General features: G+C 47.0%; 1 protein-coding gene across 4 annotated transcripts in view; it reads right to left on the reverse strand.

Annotated features, from left to right (window-relative positions):
* The window catches only part of EVL (Enah/Vasp-like), a 113,767-nt gene that overhangs the window by 63,489 nt on the left and 37,792 nt on the right, over window positions 1–12,486 (reverse strand). The gene's annotated exons all lie outside the window — the stretch shown is intronic.

Raw genomic sequence — 12,486 nt, forward strand, 5'->3', positions numbered from 1 at the left:
ATTACTGACATGCTTCATTATGCCCCTGGGCATTCACCTCCCCTCTCCACCCTGGATCCCTCCTCTGTTCAATGTAAGGATTGGCTATATTAATAATTATGATTGCAGATACAGCATCAATCCCTAAATCAGTTGGGTCAGGGCAATAAAAATTGTTGAAAAATTAGGATAGGTGCTATTGGCAAAGAGCAATTTAGTGAGAAAGTTAAGAAATGTCCTGTTTTGTGTTACTATAAATTGACCTCAGCACCTCCTCTACTGTTTAGGATATAGCAGGTATGAGGTATATGTTGATTGCATGAATGGATATATGAATGAGTGAATAAATGAAAAGGACACCAAATCTTACACAGGAAATTAAATGCTAAGGCATCTGGCTCTGGATCTTGAATAAAGTAAATATTCAATAAATGACAACTATATTGACTTGAATTGAAAAGAGGCATTTTCCATGTGTCTAGAGTCCAATGGCAAAGAATGGTACAGAAAATGGATCAGGGAGCTATACTAAAAGACACTCTACTTAGTAGAGCTACTTACCTCAGTTTCTTTTTCTGTAAAAGATACTCCTCTCTGCCCTAACCAGTTTGGCTCAGTGGATAGAGCATCGGCCTTTTGACTGAAAGGTCCCAGGTTCGATTCTGGTCAAGGGCATATACCTTGGTTGTGGGCACATCCCCAGTAGGAAGCGTGCAGGAGGCAGCTGATCAATGTTTCTCATCGATGTTTCTAACTCTCTATCCCTCTCCCTTCTTCTCTGTAAAAAATTAATAAAATAATTTTAAAAAGATACTCCTCTCCCCCTTGGTAGGATGTTTGAGTATAAAAGGGTCTATAACTAAGATATATAAAAAATTATGTTTATATAATACTGGTTTTCCATGAGAATTTTAATGACAAGTTCCTTGTGTCTTAGGAGTGCAACAAAAGGGAATGGAGAAATGGCTACGCAGAATTAGTGACCATCACTGACACATTATGAAAACCTATTAACACACACTGCATGACCAACTGTAATCCAATCTGGGTTTGCCCTTCAAGACCCAATACACACATCACTTCTTCACTGAAGTGTTTATTAAACCCTAAATATAGATAAAATTATTCCTACTGCTGTGTTACTTCTGTTACAACATTGTCAATTTAGTTGTCCCAGATCACTGACCTTTAGCTAGGGGCTACCATGTTTTAGTCATTTCAGAACCAATCATGCCTACCACAATTCTTTCTACATAGTGGGTAGTGGGTTTCCTTTTGGGGTAACAAAAATGTCCTAAAATTCATTGTGATGATGGTGGCAAACTGAATATACTAAAATCCACTGACCTGTATAATTTACTTGTTTTGATTTTAATTAATCAATCAATTAATTATTTTATCTATACACTTTAAGTGGGTGAACTTTATATCTCAATAAAGCCATGGTATTAAAATGCCCCGAATGCAGACTGAAATATAATGCTTTAAAATGGGTTATGAATTAACAGTAGGTCTTTGAGATTGTTGAAAAAAATCGTCCCACAATCCTGGCTCACATCAGATACTGTAGAAAGAGAGGATGACAACTGTCCAGTCATTTCGTTTTAGAATGTGAAGAGAAGGAACGAAGCAGGGCACTCTGGCGGGATGCAGCAGCTATAGGGCAAGTGCTCAGGCTTCAAGAAAAGCCCATGAACTTGACCGGAGAACTAGTTGTTTCTCAAGCTATATGTTGAGTACTTTAATGTTTCCAAGCCTTTTGCCCACTTTCAATGATTTCCAATGGTTTTAGTGAGCTTCTGGAGAAATAGGACACACTGGCTACTTTTGGTTAACACAAATTAAGTAAGACCAAAGGAACATAATGAGAAACCATTTTTTCATCATTCGAATTACAGAAGCTTTTTGTTTGTTTCTCGGAACCTTTGGTTTGGTCTGGTTTGATTGGATTTCATTTCTATGAATGGAACACCTGGGTGAATCTGCGGATCAGAAGCTAAAGTCCATCACCTCCAAACCCTCCCTCTAACTGTCCCTCAGGGGTCTCACCACTCACTTCCAGCAACCCCTGACCTGTTCTCGTTTTCTTCTATAGAATATCATACTAATGAGATTATATGGGATGTAAACTTAAAAAAAAGTTTTTATTGAATTTTAAAGAGAGGAAGAGGGAGAGAGAGAGAAAGAAACATTGATGGGAGAGAAACATTGATAGGTTGCCTCCTTCATGGTCCTTACTGGGGATCAAGTCCAAAACCCAAGCATTTGCCTTGATCAGGAATCGAACCAATGACCTCCAGGTTCAGGGGTTGACACACAACCATTGGGATGCACCAGTTAGGCTCTCCTTATAATTTTAATTTGCATTTCTCTAATGAGTAACGGTGCTGTATATCTTTGCATGTTTTCATGTGCGATCTGTATATAGTTGCTTTGGTTGAAGTGTCTATTCAAGTCTTTTGCCCATTTAAAAAAACTGGGCTGTTTTCTTACTGTTAAGTTTTGAGAGTTCTTTATACATTCTCAAGACAAGTCCTTTGTACCAGTAATTTGCAAATATTTTCCTGAAGTCTGTCTCTTATCTTTTTCATTCTCCAAACAGTGTCTTTCACAGGATGACAGTTTCAATTTTGATCAAGTCGAAATTATTTTAATTTGATCAAGTCCAATTTATCATTATTTCCCCCCTTTTTTATAAGGGAGGGAGCATTTGCTGTCACATTTGCAAACCCTTTGCCTAGCCCTAGGTTGTGAAGATTGTCCCAAATTTTCTTCCAGAAGTTTTATAGTTTACATTTAGATTTAGAATCCATTTTGAGGTAACTTTTGTATAATGTATGGGGATTAGGTCAAAGTTAATTTGGGACATATTTTGCTTAATGTTCCAACTCTATCTGTGGAAAAGACAATGCTGAGTTCATTGAATTGCCTTTGCACCTTTGTCAAACATCAAGCAACATATCTGTCTGGACCTACTTCTGGACTGTTGGCCCAAGTGTCCAACATCTCCGTAAGTCACCTTGAAATATCAGGCCAGCTTGTTGGTGTCCAACACATGTCTCATCATCAGAACTCAGAACCTGGATCAGGAACGGTGACTGGGTCCCTGATTCATTTATTTTGTGATTCAGACTGTAGAGTATGTAATCCATTCTCTCTCCAGCCTGGACCACACATAGAATACTGAGATCAGTGTTTGATATTTCAGTACCAGAGGTACTGGCAACCTGGAAGCATTCTGAGAGAGTGACTAAGATGATGAGGCAAAGGAATCATAAGCCATGAGGACTGACTGAGAAGCCGGGCTGTCCGGCCTGGGAGATGACAGGGGATGTGAATGCTAGTTCTGAGCCCGTGGAACGGAGCTTGCTGGAAAGGAAGACTTCTTCTTCCTTCTTTATGTGGTCTCCTGGGAGCTGGTTAGGTCCAGTGCTGGTGCTGGGAGCTTGTGGGGACACTGCAGGCTTCTTGCTTCCAGAGGAAGCCATAGGGCCGACGATCTTGCTGTGACGGCCACCCAGCCGGCTGCAGGCGTAACACACATCTGTGTTAGGGGAGGGTTGGACCTACATCTGCGTTGACTCTGATTTTGCATGGTTGCCAAAGATGGCCCATGACTCTGACTTCTTTGTACAAGTGACCTGTTTCTGTCTTTGGGTTTAATGGCCTCGTGAAGACCCCGAGGTCATGTGAAAGAAAGGTAATTGCCCAAGGTCTCAAATAGTGGTTGCAAACTGAATTTGGAAAGCAAGCCTCCTGAAGCTTGGCCCAGGCCCCTGCCTTATTCTCTGTGTTTGCTGAGGAACAAATAACCCATAGCTCCTTCTTGCAGGCGCTCCGATTTTGCAGGCTCACCCTCGTTGAGGCCTTTACCGACAAAGGCAGCCTCTTATTAGAAATGTTAACACTTTTTTTTTTTCAATGACAAGATGGGGGGAAAAATCATATCAAATCAGACTGGTCTCTTCTTGAGCTGTTTTGGGGTGACCTACTGCTCTAATTAGGCTGGAGAAAACCTGGCTTTCGTGAGGTTCGGAATGTGGCTGGAGGAAAAATTGTCAAGGCTGGTTAAGTTCATCAGTGCCCCGCTGGCCTCAGCATTCCAGGAATTCATCGATTCATTCCACTGGTGAACCACAGACACAGACATGCAGGGACAGCAAATACCATGGCTGAGCTGCTCTGACTAATGCACCCAGGGCAGCACAGAGCAGAAAAACAGCCACACTTCATTCACTGCTGGCCCCTCACCCCACACCTCAACCCCCCAAACCCCTCGGATGATGGGGTGGGGCGGGGGGGGGGAGGGAAGAGTGCTACAGAAGGAAGTCAGGACCGAGGTTCGTACCTGCCCCTTCCTTTCTAATGTGTGATCACCTGCAAAGGGCAGACACAACAGTCCTTCTTGCTGACAGAGTTCTGGTGAAGAGCAAAGGAGACGACGGGCGGAAAAGTGCTTGGCAAAGTGAGAACTCTGCACCTACGTGAGGGTTTACTCATGTAACAAGCATGTGCTGGGCACCTGATAAAAGGCATGCACTGTGCTAAACACCGCGGGTACACAGATGACAGACCACAGAACCTGCAGCTAGAGACAGCCCGGCCTGACAGTGCGGCGAGGCTGAGGGTGGGAAGGCGTAGGTGGCGGCGCTGCCTGTCCTGACAGCCACAGAACCACAGAATCACCTTAAGCGCATTCGCTGCTCTAAAAGCAGGGTCCTTTCTCTTTACAGTTCTCTTTTCCTGAAGCCAATAATGCTGTTCTCAGTATGGCCAGTGAAAACTGTTATTAGAAGGCAGCTGGCATGGCTTAATTCCTTAGCCTAGGTGGACAGGAAATATAATTACTTTGTTAATGAATTAATTTTCACAAAAAAACCAAAACTGAATCCTTAAAAAAAAATCTTTGTCCAAGTTTCCTGACTGCTGTTGCAAGCAAATTCGCTGCCAATCTTGGCAGGAATTGCACACAGATGTGTGCTGAGTGGCACGTGCTAGACGGACATGGCACTGAGCTGGGAGGCAGGAGACAAACGCCACTTGCTCTCGGCTCCCAGGCAATCAACTTCCCTTTTGGGCCTTAGTGTCCTCATCTGTGCAGTGAGACTCGGTTAGCAGGTCATCCAGCACCACAGCCCCGCATCTGGGTCTCGCTTTCCTCATTTCTACTCTGCTTATGAAGATTAAATTTAAAATGCTGTGAAAGACTGCTAAAGAGCAGAACATCCCACTTGTCAGAGAAGCTTGTCAGGGGGGTGTGGAGCTCAGCACGTGCCTTTATTGATCTATTTATTTTTTGTCGGTCCTCATCCAGGGTATATTTTTCCCATTGCTTTTTATTTTATTTATTTATTTATTTAGAGAGGAAGCAAGAGGGGGAGAGAGAGATGGAAACGTCAATGAGAGAGAAACATCGGTCAGCTGCCTCCTGCACTTCCCCTATTGGAGATCAAACCCACAACCCTGGCACCCCGGCCAGGAATCGAACTTGCGACCTCTTGGTGCATTGAGCCACTCCAGCTGGGCTGCCACTGCTTTTTAGAGAGAAGAGAAGGGAAGAGCGTGGGGGAACATCGGTGTGAGAGACACATCGATTGGTTGTCTCCTGCACACACCCGGAATAGGGTCGGGGAGCGAACCTGCAACCCAGGTAACATGCCCTTGCCTGGGAACTGAACCTGAGACCCCTTGGTGAGTGGGCCGATGTTCTAACCACTGAGGAACACTGGCTAGGGTGCACGTGGCCTTATTAATAACATAAAGGACCACTGGGCCTGCCCGGGGATTCCTAGCAGTGGTTCTGACTATGGAACTGCAATGCATCTGTGTGTGTAGGCAGGGTCTACAGAAAAACTGCACTGGAAGTGATTGCTATGAAGGACCAGCGTTTGCACGAGTTCCTTTTCCCATTGCAAAGCCCAATCTCTCCCTCCAGAGGCAACTGCTGGTACTACTTTCGAGTAGTGTATTCTTCCCCTGCTCTCCCCACACATTCAGGCAGGTGTGAGAGGCTCCCAGTCCCTTTCCTTCCCCATAGATGGGCGCATCCCAGCCCCTTCTGTTCTATACCGGAGGTGCACGGGTGGGCTTCCCCACAACCCAAGGAACTGCCTGCAGTGTTGTGGTTTAAAGCATGGTGCACTTCCAGGGGACTGTGTTAATAATTCACTAATATCTCAAAGATGCTCTTGATCTCCAAAAAGTGACTGTCCCTCCACAGAAAGCACAGGCACTGCCCTGAGCCCAGGGCTCGCTACTGAAGCCCCGTCACAGCATGCTCCCCTGCTGGGGGTCACAGAGCTCCCAGCTGAAGGAGCTGAGGGAGGTGCATCTCCCCTGGTCAGCAGCAGAGGAGCTAGGAGCAATGCAGAGTATAGGGACACTTCCGACATCAATGCAAATCGAATACAGGGCCAAGAATATTGCACACATCTGGAAATTCTAGAAAAGTGGAGGCAGTGTAAAAGCCTGGTTTCAAACACCTAATACAAGAAAGTAATCAATAGCTCATTCCCCATTTTCCCATTGATTACATGTAGAAATTATAATAGTCTGGATATATAGTTTAAATATATTATTAAAATTACTTTTACCTGTTCTTTTTACTTTTCTTAACAGGGCTGTTAAATACCTCAATTCCCTATGTGGCTGTCATTGGTGGTTATGACAGTCCTGCTCTGGGGAATACGGCACCACTATTCACTCCTCTGTCCTCCATCAATGATGACTGACTGAGTCCCACCTTAGAAATGTTCTCTTCTTACTCACGGATACAGCAAATATTGGGCCTGATCGCCCCTAACTGCCTCTGCCCCTGCCACTGTGGCTTCATCAGGTCTAATTAGCATATTACCCTTTTATTAGTATAGACTAGTGGCCCTGTGCACGAAATTTGTGAAGGGGAGGGAGGGAAGGGGCATTTCCTCAGCCTAGCCTGCACCCTCTCCAATCGGGGACCCCTTGGGAGACATCCCTCTGCTATCTGGGACCTCTGGTTCCTAACTGCTTACCTGCCTGCCTGATCACCCCTATCTCTGTTTGCTTGCCTGATCTCCCCTAACTGCCCTCCCCTGCCAGCCTAATCTCGCTCCCAACTGCCCTCCCCTGCTGGCCTGGTTGCCCCCAACTGCCCTCCCCTGCCAGTCTCTGTCTTTGTTTTTCTCAGCAGTCCTCCAGGCCTCCTCCTTTCTCTTTCCAGGTTGGGAGGGGGCGGGGCTAATGGGGGCCCACTCCATCCTCTGCCCACCCTCCCTTCCATCCTCCATCCTCTGCCCACCCTCCCTTCCATCCAGGCCTCTTCAGGACTAGTCTGTTTTGTTTCCTCATTCTGCGAGAGACTCTAAGGGTGAGCTGGGAGGGAGGGAAAGGGAGAAAAGGCTGTGAGCTGGTGGGTGCTGTGTGTGTCTGTTCGTGTGTGCGGTTGTGAGTGTGAGTGCTGGTCCTGCCTCCCCTGTCCCCATCTCCACTGCCACAAGTCCCCACCCACCAGAGCCTACTGTGCGTGTAACCTAGGCATTAGGCCAAGCCTCCGGTCGTTGCGGATGTGATGGACCCGGGGTTTTTATATATTAGGATAAGCATGCAAATTCAAAGACAAGTGAAGTGCCACTAGTTCTAAACACATGTGACTGCACATTATATATATTCATACTAGAGGCCCAGCCTAAGAAATTGTGTGAGCATAGTTCACCGCTGCTTGCCCCCCCCCCCCCCCCCCCCCCCCCCCCCCGCTTGCCGCCGCCCTGCCCACCACCATGAGCTGCTGCTTGCAGGCCAGGGGAGGCACTAAGTGGTGGTCAATGCACCTGATGGCGACTGGTCAAGCAATCATTCCAGTCGTTACGCTTATGGCCCCTGGCCTTTTACTATACAGAATATTACTAATGAAGTAATAGCACCGTGAATTTATGGTGTGTTATTTTATGGGCCAAACAAATTAAACACAGAGGCAGAGGTAGTGAAGGTAATGAAAACTTAAACAGAGAAGCACCGTGGAGAAACCTGTCCGCTTGGTCTCTAACGGCCCAGGGAAGGTGTGTGCTAGAATGTAAACCCTCTGGTCGGGAGGGGAAACGAGAAAGCAAAGGGCAGGAAGATCACACAGGGGTGAATCCCTCGGGAGGGAACTGCATTCGCTGTGTAGGAGTCAGGCGAGTTTTGTTGAAGCGAGTTTTCTGAGGAGCAGGTGACCAGCCACACGCTACCCACTCTCTGCCCTGATGCTTCAAGTCAAAACCTGGGGACCAGTGAGAAAGAGACATCATCCACCCTAAGATGAGACGGAGGGGCCTGCTGCAGGTCAGAGAGGAGGCCGGGCCAGCCCAAGGGAGAGGTGCACCAATCCCACGGCCTCTGAGGAACAGGGCTAAGGAGTTGAAAAGAAGAGGAAAAACCACAATGATTTTCAAAGTGCACAAAAGCAGGGAGGGGAGGAAGCAGAGCAACAAAAGGAGCTTGTAAGAACGTGTGGAAGGGAGCATTGTACCCGCTATGCACTGAGCCACCTGCCAAGTCATCTCGGGACCAGGAGCCAGCATGCAGAGGGGCCGGGACCGGTGGGAACAAGTGACATCGCCGCCTGGACACCAAGCCAGGGCGGACAGAGTGGGTTCAGATGCTGACCAAGTCCAGGCCAGGAAACCACTCACCACCCTCGTGGTCTGGGGGGATGGACTGCAGGGGTCATGTAATTAGAACTTTCCTGCGTGTTCATTCAATACCGGTAAATCCAATTCTTTATCCATTCTGTGGGCCTAACTCATTCATTTTATTTCAAGTTCCACTTTAAGAAGGGTTTTAATAGGAAACGACCGAACTTCATCCTAACCAATGGTGGGAAAGCTGCCCCCGCAGTCTCCTTCCCCTTCAGGTCTCCCATGGCCCGTTACCTGCAGTCAGTCCACGGCCTCCTGGGGAATGCCTGGAGGAGATGGCCCCTGCGCTCAAGGAATTCTGCTTTTGGGAGACGCAGCATATATTCAAGTGAACCCAAAGGAAGTCATAAAGGTGATCAATAACCCAAACCTTGAAACTGAATTTCTAGTCTGTCAGCAAACAAAGCCATACTCTCTCTTTACAGCAACACACACACACACACACACACACACACACACACACACACACACAATCCCAGGCCACACAGGGTCCTAGGTTGTATCTGAGATGTCTCAGGTGGCTTCCTACCCTAGTGTTTTTTTAAAAAAAATATTTTTTTAATATATTTTATTGATTTTGTACAGAGAGGAAGGGAGAGAGATAGAGAGTAGAAACATCGATGAGAGAGAGTCATCGATCAGCCGCCTCTTGCACTCCCCCCACTGGGGATATGCCCGCAACCAAGGTACATGCCCTTGACCGGAATCGAACCCGGGACCTTTCAGTCCCCAAGCTGACGCTCTATCCACTGAGCCAAACCGGTCTCGGCCCTATCCGAGTGTTTAAGGATCTTGGTGAAGTTCTATCATTGTTCTCTTTGAACTTTTTATTATAAGCAATTATTAATTTTTCAATGAATAAAATCAGCTTATTAAAAAATGAAACAAGTGGCTTAGTGGATAGAGCGTTGGCATGCAGACTGAAGGGTCCCAGATTCAAGGGCATGTACCTTGGTTGCGGGCACATACCCAGTAGGGGGTGTGCAGGAGGCAGCTGATCGATGTTTCTCTCTCATTGATGTTTCTAGCTCTCTATTCCTCTCTCTTCCTCTCGGTGAAAAATCAATAAAACATATATTAAAAACCCCCCACAAAAAACGAAACAAAACACTTAAGGGTGCAAAAGGACAGTGAAATGGAGATGGGGCCCGGCCTGTTCTCCATGTTAAGACAGTCACGGACGGTGCCTAAGGCCCTGGCCATCCAGACGCTTGGGCATTCAACACAGAGGAGGAGGTGGTGGCCCACCGTGCCTGCCGTCTGGGTCCATGGCTCCTGCCCTGAGAGGGCGGGGCGGGGTCCTCACAGCCCCCCGGAGCTGAAGTCTGTCCAGAGGACAGCAGGATGAGAGCAGTTGGTCTCAGGTCTGCCATATTTGCTTTGCCTGTGCTTAACAATTCTCTCCATACTCCACAACTCCTTTAGATTCTAATTTCTTTTCTTCTCCTAATTTTATGGGGCATGGCCAGTGTGGTGCCTCATTAAACCACACTGCTTCCGGTTCTCTCAGCGTGGAGCCAGGACTCATGGGCCACCTTCAGTTTCCCATCCGCTGGCCCCCCACGTGGCACGGATATCTGTGCCAGGGCCGGGAAACAGGAGCCACAGAACAGGAATCAGGCGCCTTGGCCCTAGAGCGGGTCTTGGGGACCACGACCACACTCTGATCCTTTTTAGGTTTGTTTCCGCATCCGTAAGGGAGTATATTTCTAACTCGCCGAGTGTGATGTTAATTAAATAGCATATTGTAACTAGAGCTCTTGGCACTTAATAGCTGAATTAGACGGAAGCTATCTGGCTGGATCCCTAAGGTCTAGTGAGAGAGAACAGAGGGTGTTCAGTAAACATCACTTCCCTTTCCTGTTGGAAATGCCTCAAGGGACCCTGACACGTCTGCTCCAGGAAAGTGAAAAGTAAACGCTGTGTCCAAAGAAGTGCCTCCGAGAGCTCGGAACCAGAGGCTACCGAACAGCTGTTTCAGCGCAGACACAGCCTCTTCTGCTTCTTTAAAATATGTTTTTATTTTTATTATTTAAAAAATATATTTCTTTATTGATTTCAGAGAGGAAGGGAGAAGAGAGAGAGAGAGAGAGAGAGAGAGAGAGAGAGAGAGAGAGAGAGAGAGAGAGAGAGAAACATCAATGATGGAATCACTGATTTGCTGCCTCCTGCATGGCCTCCACTGGGGATAGAGCCCACAACCCAGGCATGAGTCCTTGGCAGGAATCGAATCTGGGACCCCTCAGTCCATAGGCTGATGCTGTATCCACTGAGCTAAGTCGACTAGGGCTATATTTTTAGTTTTTAAAAAAATATGTATTTTATTGATTTCAGAGAGGAAGGGGGAGAGAAAGAGATACCTAGAAACATCATAGATGAGAGAGAATCATAGATCAGCTGCCTCCTTGCAGGCCTCCTACTGGGGGTCGAGCCTATAACCTGGGCATGTGCCCTGACTGGGAATCGAACCGTGACCACCTGGTTCATAGGTAGACAGTCAATCATTGAGCCACACCAGCTGGGCCTGCCTTTTCTTCTAAAAGCACACAGCAAGCCCTCCATGGACTGTCCCACAGATAAGGTCTTGAGTCCCCTCGCCACCCTCCTCACTCTTATTTATTTATTTATTTAAAAATATATTTTACTGATTTTGTACAAAGAGGAAGAGAGAGGGATAGAGAGCTAGAAACACTGATGAGAGAGAATCAACGATTAGCTGCCTCCTGCACACCTCCCACCAGGGATGTGCCCGCAACCAAGGTACATGCCCTTGACTGGAATCGAACCTGGGACCTTTTAGTCCCCAGGCCAACGCTCTATCCACTGACCCAAACCGGTCTCGGCCATCTTCATTAACTCTTAAGCCTTATCTCCAAATATGGTCACCTTGGCCGTTAGATCTTCCATCTATGAATGTGGGGGACACAACTCACTTCCATCTATGAATGTGGGGGATACAACTCAGTCCAAACCAGTGTCCCAGGCCACAGTGCTCTGTTAAACACCCGGATGAAACACAACACTGCAATGTGGTCTGACAATTCTGATGACGACGACTAGTGTGGTCACCTCCAGAGGAGGAAAAAATGGTACAAGTGTTAGTCTGCTTTTTCTTTATCCTGCGCAGATTTTATCATTTGGAATTCTTTAGGTTGTGACAGATTCTGATGAAAAAAGTTACCACCTTCATGGCAGGGCCCAGTGCCTGAAGCCCAGGCTCAGTGATGCCATGAGAAGTCGGTTCTTTGGCCATCACTGAACTCTACCCCATCTGCCGGTACCAGAAGGCTACCACCAATGACTCATCCCACACAGCTCTTAATCCCAGAAAAAGCAACATCTTTCCTCACAGATCCAGCCCAAGACTCTTCCTTTAAATCAAGCACGTCAAACTTGTGCCAGCGGGCTGCGAGTTTGACATGCTTGCCTTAAACCAGCGGTTTGCCGTTCTGTTGACTAATGAGTTTGCTGACTACTGGGATAGGGGCTTAGTCACAAAGAACAACAACAGCCTGTAATTATTGGACTCGAGAATCTAGGTCAGTGGTCGGCAAACTCAGTCAACCTAGCGGCAAACAGCGGCTTGCGAGCTGTAGTTTGCCGACCACTGCTTTAAACAAATCACCACGGCCAAGGAATTGAGTCATGTGTGACCCCCAAAGAGGGGGTGCGGGGTTGGGCCAGGTCAGATCACTGTGGAATGGACTGCTGGTTCCCCTCTTCTTAACCCTCCTCTCTGAGCTGGCAGCTGGGCAGACACTATCTTTCTAGGAATGACAGTGCTAGAAGAGGAAACAGATAGGCATGCTAAAAGATTACTTGCCACTCTCTCTTTAAAAAGCTCTCGATCTCT

The sequence above is a fragment of the Pipistrellus kuhlii genome, unplaced genomic scaffold, assembly GCF_014108245.1.
Source record: "Pipistrellus kuhlii isolate mPipKuh1 unplaced genomic scaffold, mPipKuh1.p scaffold_m20_p_41, whole genome shotgun sequence".
In the NCBI taxonomy this organism is placed as follows: Eukaryota; Metazoa; Chordata; class Mammalia; order Chiroptera; family Vespertilionidae; genus Pipistrellus; species Pipistrellus kuhlii.